This window comes from Haliotis rubra, unplaced genomic scaffold, assembly GCF_003918875.1.
Source record: "Haliotis rubra isolate DU_JTF1 unplaced genomic scaffold, ASM391887v1 Scf604, whole genome shotgun sequence".
NCBI lineage: Eukaryota > Metazoa > Mollusca > Gastropoda > Lepetellida > Haliotidae > Haliotis > Haliotis rubra.
The window spans coordinates 520083-528641 of NW_025767307.1; positions in this window are offsets into that span (position 1 = coordinate 520083).

The following is an 8559-nucleotide window of genomic DNA, read 5'->3' on the forward strand; positions in this document are numbered from 1 at the left end:
CTGGGTCTCACGTCAGGGCTGGTATTGTGTACCGTGTCTGTTGTATTTGTTTAGTCTCAGCTTCACTCCCATGACAAGAGAAACGCCCAGTCATCGCGATGCTATATCTACCGATACCCCAAATTGTTTACCTAAACAAACAGTTTCGCCTTTGCAACAGTTTTTGTTATTCTAATCACACAAAAAAAGCCCGCATAGGCCATAAATAATGAAATGTATTAACCGTATTTAAGTGTACATAAGTCTATTAAACTTTAACATATATGAAGGAAATTCGACAAAAGGATGAACATATGTATTGTTGTCATTGTCAGCAGTTATTCCGTTCACTCACTGCGCATGTGTGGCCACAAGGGGGCGTTCAGGTCAGTACCTGGTGACACCACCCCTTGCAGCCGTCACTGCTCGACAACGCCTTGGAAGGGATTGCATATGGCGTGGGATTTTTGCTTTGGGAATTTTTCCCCATTCCTCCAGCTACGCGTTGGCAAGTTTTGCAAGTGTCTGAGAACGACTGTGACGCTTACGGACGTGTCAATCAAGTTCGTACCATAGATGCTCGATCGGGTTCAGATCAGGTGATTTAGAAGGCCAGGGACGTTTGCACGGGCGAGATGGGCATCTGTTACAGAGCTGTGTGTTCGAGCGTTGTCGTGTTAAAACAGCTCCCTCTGGCGGTTAAAAAGGATTTGGTCGATGCAGCGACTTGCCGTAAGATTGCCTTGAACCACCACTAGCTCTGCTCTACCCGTGTAGGACGTGTCTCCCAACACCTGTCGAACAGTTCTGTGCCAAACGTGGACCATACAATCCAGTGATCAACAGCATCATGATCGATCTACGCAATCTGGATACGATGACATGTGTCAACCAAGTCAGCGAGCCTGACCACCCGATCCCGTTAGTCCCCAACTAGGACAAGCATGGGTTACTGAAGATCAAGTTAAAGACAGATCTTCGCGGTTGGATAAATGCAGAAAAAACCCCGTAAAACTTATGATTACTTAGTAATGAGTAATAGCACTAACTTGGTTATTTTTTAAGGTTTTACCGTGGCGAGTACTTTTACACATATGCATGAGAATTTCTCCTTCCGGCAATTGACTCCAACGGATGTCGACAAACACAAATCATTTCATGTTATTTGGCAATAAAATTTATGTCATTAATTAACCAACACAACAGACACCGTGTACATCACACAAGGCCGCTTGTGTGCGTGTAATTTAATATTTATTTCATGGAACGTCTGGAACTATTTTGAATCACCTCATGTAACCTTCAACTTAGGTATCATATTCCATATTGAGCCATTCGTCACCACTCGTCCCTTTCCGTAACGTCCAAGAAGACTTGCCTCACTATGAATGAATGTTATGTTCGAAAATTCGACAAACCAGTCAAACTACGCGTAAGGACTCAGGTACTTTGATAAAAATATTCCCGAATACTTAAATCGCTTATGGCATTATGTGGTTGTTTAAAAAGTCATGAAAAATATAGATCGTCAAGTAGACATTACAAAGAACATATCTATCAGAACAGCGTTGCCTAATTTAAGTTTTTAATACCTAAGGACCTCAAGCGGTGCGAGATTCATATACATGTGCGTTCGTTGACATAAATGCTCTCGTGTTTCCAATTGAGTATTTTTGGGGGACATTTTCAGGCATGTTTTGGAGATTATACGTGCGCTTCCGACATGTTTAGGTATTTTAAACGGTTGTGAGTTTCAAAACGATATATTTATACTCAAGTTGGTCATGAATGATTTTGAAGTCTTCTTGGAGGTTATCGAAAGGGACGAATGGTGACGAATGATTTTTAACGAGAAACTGGGCCAGCGCGTTTTCAAGAAAACAGTTGTCGAAGGATGAATTTTGCTCAAATTCCATAATAAGTGGAGAGTGAAGTGCTTAATGTAATATTCAGGAGCGACCAGGAAAACGTGAGGTAGTGGTTTGGAGGTAATGAGACAAAAGGTCGGTCATTTTGTTTACCGACATCATCAACACCTGGTTTTAGTGTTAGATAGGCAATGAGTCTATCTTTAGACTTTGGCCATAGAAACAGCCCATTTTTAGAGAATGACAAAAGTTAGATTCATTTGTGCAATATAAGGTCCCCAAACAGTGTTCCTTTCATTCAGGCTCCAGTCGCAAGAGAGAACGCACATATCTTATGCTCTTGACTCAACTGGTTCTGTTGGCCAAGGTCAAGGTGTGGCCAAGGTCAACCCATGCATCACATGGCACCTCCACAGAAAGCAGCGATGTTTGGAGGAGATATTTCACTCTGACTTTCATGACATAAAAACACATGCTTTTGCTGATGGACTTACACTTTGTCTAGAACCAAACATCGTCAGAGACGTATACATGAAATGCATACATACACACACTCAAGCAAACACACACACACACACACACACACACACACACACACACACACACACACACACACACACACATATACACACATACAGACATACATACATACATACATACATACATACATACATACATACATACATACATACATACATACATACATACATACATACACATTGTTATGAGGCATTATACGTTGTATGCTTCTCTCGAGGGTAATACGGTCTGATATACGCCTCTTTGTAGCAGTGTCACACGAGCCTGTAGGCGAATCTGGCCTAGGGAGTCATGGAATATTCTACTTCAAATTGTTTTGGAAGGGTAAACCCTCAGGTTGCATATTCAGACTTATCGATAGAGCAAAGCTCAGATTATGATCTTGATAAAGGTACCCTTCTAAAAGCTTATGAGTTAGTGCCCGAAGCTTATGGTCAGAAATTTAGAAATGCTCATAAAATTGACAATGAGACTTTTGTAGAAGGAAACTTTGACCGATGGGTGGTGTTGTTCTAAGGAGGACAAAGATCTTGATGGTTTGAGGCAGTTAGTTTTGATTGAGGATTTCAAGCAGAGTGTCCATTCTGATCTCAAGACTGGATTTGGATGAACGTAATGTTCGCGCCTTACATGAGGCAGCGCTGTTGGCAGATGACTATTGTTTGACTCACAAGAGTTCTTGCCACGTTCACGTTCATCTCCAGTTGTTTTTAATTTAAAAATCCCCATTATCGTACTATGTCTCTTACTGCAACTTCAGCACCAGGCGGGCTAGGCTCGTCCGATAGTGGGAACTGAGTGGTGGCGATACGCATCAGTCCATTTGGAAAGCCTGCACAACTCTCTCGTGTTAAAGGTATCTTTTTATTATTCTTCAAGCATGACCCAATATTGATCACGTGTTCCATCAAATCGTTTTGTTTCGTTAAAAAGATGTATCTGTCCTTGTGTGTCGTGATCGGAACAATACGGGGCAGCACTCATCCCTTTTCAACTGCCGATTGTTTTAAAGTAAGCATTATCTGTTCCCTCTGTCTCTCCTGATGACTCTGTTCTGCCCTTACACACGAAATCCACATATCTCTGTCGATCTCCTTGAAACCCGCAACATTTTTTCTTCATCGCTTTCCAAACTGAAGCAATCATAAGAATAACCGCGAAACTTAAGCTATGTTAAAGGCAAAAAAACACAGAAAGAGGTTCGAATGAACAAATGCAACTTCGCATTAAATAGACTCTCGTCCTTTTACTGAAATACCATTCAAATCTCAATCACCATTTACAAGATTTCCGTTATTCAGTACATGGGAGGAAACCCGTGGAGATATGGCTTAAAATTGGTCTTCAGCAACACACGAAACCGGGGAGACGTAACATGAGAATTAGGACACATTTTATGTTCTTTCTGTAGGCGTTTGGTTTGGATGAGGTAATGGTTTTGAAAATGTGCATTTCCCTGTTTAGACAAAGATATGTTTAGGACGTAATCTTGAATTAACATATTAATCGTCTTTATTCTGCCTATACGACCTTTCAGTGAAAGTTTCATTGCCTTTATAAACAAGCACTTTTGAAACATAACGTTTAACTTGTAGATCAATGTGGTTACATAGTGGCATTACACATTCATAGTTATGTCAAGAGTAACATATAATCAATGAAATCATGTCCAATCTATTATGAAAAAAATACTATATTTCTTAGAGATATGAACAAGCAGTACATTGACACCACAAAATGTAGCACTTGATATAGACCATCTGATATCAGTCTTGAAAGTAACTTGCGCGGTGGTCTCACAAGTGAAGACAAAGTTGTATGATGACAAGAAGAAAGGAGACAACTGCTAGCGAGAGAAAATTCCTTGGCTGACTTCCGAACTCCTCAACTGACAGGTGAACGGAGCTTCTGTTGTGTCTGAAATAATGTCAACAGTAAAAAACAAATATTTGAATTTAAACACTGGATATAACTAAATACACACACATTGCACACGATGGCACGTGGTTATAGCATTCGCTCGTCACGCCAAAGACCCCTGTTCGATTCCCGATAGGGTACAATTTGTGAAGACCATTTCTGGTGTCCGTCGCCATGGTATTGCTGGAACATTGCTAAAAGGGCGTAAAAATAAACTCACTCACTCACCACTCAGCCCCCACTATATACGGTGCATTTTAATTTGTGTTGTCTTATCATGCTAATGTCAATGTAATAATGTATTGTTCAACATATCAACAGGCCCGGATGTATTTCAAGATAAACATTAAAACATGTTTATTTACATCTTAATGTTGATTCGTAAATGTTTCGTAGAAATTAATCGAAATGAAATGTGAAATATATTTGTATTTTTCATAAAAACACCAACAACAAAGTCAATAAGTCACGTTGTTCAGTTTAACGGACCTTAAACACATTGGCACTGTTAAAAACAGTTCCATTTGTCAGGAAAGTCGAACGTCATATCGAACTTTAAGAGATAACAACTTCTTTTATTTCGTGTGAGTGCGACTAGCGCTTGACAGTGGTACAATAATCTGTATAGAAACGTCGCACTCCAAAATGAAAGAAGTTGTTATCTATCAGCATTTATTTATCAACATTCACAACATAAATAACAGGTACAAGACACCAAAGACGTTCAAAGTAAAGTACACTCTGAGGCTTTTAGGGCATGAATACCATCCGGGATTCGAACCCATATTACTCAGAGTAAGGCTTCAACGAACTTACTCAGCTACCGCTGCTTCTAAAGCCTCCCAAAGATATCAGAATCTGTACCTTTCCGAAAAGTTTCTGTTCCAAATATCATCCTTTCTAAACGTTTGTTAACTAAATTACTGATGCCACACAAAATAGGAAATATGTTTTGATCCTTTGGCCTCCCGGTTGGTAAGCTATAGTGAAGACATGATATTTGCGAAACCTTTATACGACTCACGTTGAACATCATCGCCTGGAATCATGGGAAGTAATTCCTTGATGAATGTACACTGCTGGTGCCGTAGAGATTGTCCTGTTGCTAGGTTACTGCCAACATCCAGTTTCAGGTAGTTCCTGTCGGCGTGTTAAATCGAAAGCCGGCCAAGTAACGGGCACCAGTCGCACAGAGAGAACGCACATATCTTGTATGCTCTTTGACTCCAACTGGTCTCTGTTGGCCAAGGTCAACCCATGCATCACATGGCACCTCCACAGATGTTGCCCGAAAGCAGCGGGATGTTTGGAGGAGATACACTACCTGACATTCATGACATAAAAACACATGCTTTTGCTGATGGACTTACACTTTGTCTAGAACCAAACATCGTCAGAGACGTATACATGAAATGCATACATACACACACTCAAGCAAACACACACACTCAAGAAACACACACACACACACACACACACACACACACACACACACACACACACACACTCACACACACATACATACATACATACATACATACATACATACATACATACATACATACATACATACAGACATACATACATACAGACATACATACATAGAGACATACATGCATACATACATACACTCATACATACATACATACAGACATACATACATACATACAGACAGACAGATAGACAGACAGACAGACAGACAGACATACAGACAGACAGACAGATAGACAGACAGACAGACAGACAGACAGACAGACATGCAGACATACAGACATACAGACATACATACACATTGTTATGAGCATTATAAGTCTTAGTTGTATGCTTCTCTCGAGGGTAATACGGTCTGATGTACGCCTCTATGTAGCAGTGTCACACGAGCCGGTAGGCGAATCTGGCCTAAGGAGTCATGGACTATTCTACTTCAAATTGTTTTGAAGGGTAAACCTCAGGTTGCATATTCAGCCTTATCGACAGAGCAAAGCTCAGAATATGATCTTGATAAAAGGTACCCTTCTAAAAGCTTATGAGTTAGTGCCCAAAGCTTATGGTCAGAAATTCAGAAATGCTCATAAAATTGACAATGAGACTTTTGTAGAAGGAAACTTTGATCGATGGGTGGTGTTGTTCTAAGGAGGACAAAGATCTTGATGGTTTGAGGCAGTTAGTTTTGATTGAGGATTTCAAGCAGAGTGTCCATTCTGATCTCAAAACTTATTTGGATGAACGTAATGTTCGCGTCTTACATGAGGCAGCGCTGTTGGCAGATGACTATTGTTTGACTCACAAGAGTTCTGGCCCTGCATGTGCCACGTTCATCACTCCAGTTGTTTTTCATTTAAAAATCCCCATTATCGTACTATGTCTCTTACTGCAACTTCAGCACCAGGCGGGCTAGGCTCGTCCGATAGTGGGAACTGAGTGGTGGCGATACGCATCAGTCCATTTGGAAAGCCTGCACAACTCTCTCGTGTTAAAGGTATCTTTTTATTATTCTTCAAGCATGACCCAATATTGATCACGTGTTCCATCAAATCGTTTTGTTTCGTTAAAAAGATGTATCTGTCCTTGTGTGTCGTGATCGGAACAATACGGGGCAGCACTCATCCCTTTTCAACTGCCGATTGTTTTAAAGTAAGCATTATCTGTTCCCTCTGTCTCTCCTGGATGACTCTGTTTCTGCCCTTACACACGAAATCCATATATCTCTGTCGATCTCCTTGGAAACCCGCATAGCATTTTTCTTCATCGCATTTCCAAACTGGAAGCAATCCTTATAAGAATAACCCAGCGAAACTTAAGCTATGTTAAAGGCAAAACCCAGAAAGAGGTTCGAATGAACTAATGCAACGTCGCATTAAATAGACTCTCGTCCTTTTTTACTGAAATACCATTTCAAATCTCAATCACCATTTACAAGATTTCCGTTTATTCAGTACATTGGAGGAAACCCGTGGAGATATGGCTTAAAAATTGGTCTTCAGCAACATACGAAACCGGGAGACGTAACATGAGAAATTAGGACATATTTTATGTTCTTTCTGTAGGCGTGATTTGGTTACACAGGATGAGGTAATGGTTTTGAAAAATGTGCATTTCCCTGTTTAGACAAAGATATGTTTAGGACGTAATCTTGAATTAACATATTTATTCAACTTCTTTATTCTGCCTATACGACCTTTCAGTGAAAGTTTCATTGCCTTTATAAACAAACACTTTTGAAACAAAATGTTTAACTTGTAGATCATGTGGTTACAAAGTGGCTTTACATATTCATAGTTACATGTCAAGAGTAACATGTAATCAATGAAATCATGTCAATCTATTATGAACAAAATACTATATTTCTTAGAGATATGAACAAGCATTTGACACCACAAAAATTTAGCACTTGATATAGACCATCTGATATCAGTCTTTAAAGTAACTTGCGCGGTGATCTCACAAGTGAAGACAAAGTTGTATGATGACAAGAAGAAAGGAGACAACTGCTAGCGAGAGAAAATTCATTGGCTGACTTCCGGAACTCTCAACTGGACAGGTGAACGGAGCTTCTGTTGTGTCTGAAATAATGTCAACAGTAAAAACAAATATTTGAATTTAAACACTGGATATAACTAAATACACACACATTTACACGATGGCGGTGGGTAGCGTCGTGGTTATAGCATTTTGCTCGTCACGCCAAAGACCCTGTTCGATTCCCGATAGAGGGTACAATTTGTGAAGACCATTTCTGGTGTCCATCGCCATGGTATTGCTGGAACATTGCTAAAAGCGGCGTAAAACTCAACTCACTCACTCACTCACTCACTCACTCACTCACTCAGCCCCCACTATATACGGTGCATTTAAATTTGTGTTGTCTTATCATGCTAATGTCAATGTAATAATGTATTGTTCAACATATCAACAGGCCCGGGTGTATTTCAAGATAAACATTAAAAATGTTTTTTTACATCTTAATGTTGATTCGTAAATGTTTCGTAGAAATTAATCGAAATGAAATGTGAAATATATTTGTATTTTTCATAAAAACAACAACAAAGACAATATGTGTACGTTGTTCAGTTTAACAGACCCAAACACATTGGCACTGTTAATAACAGTTCCATTTGACAGGAAACTCGAACGTCATATCGAACTTTAGAGATAACAACTTCTTTTTTTTCGTGAGTGCGACTAGCGCTTGACAGTGGTACAATAATCTGTATAGAAACGTCGCACTCCAAAATGAAAGAAGTTGTTATCT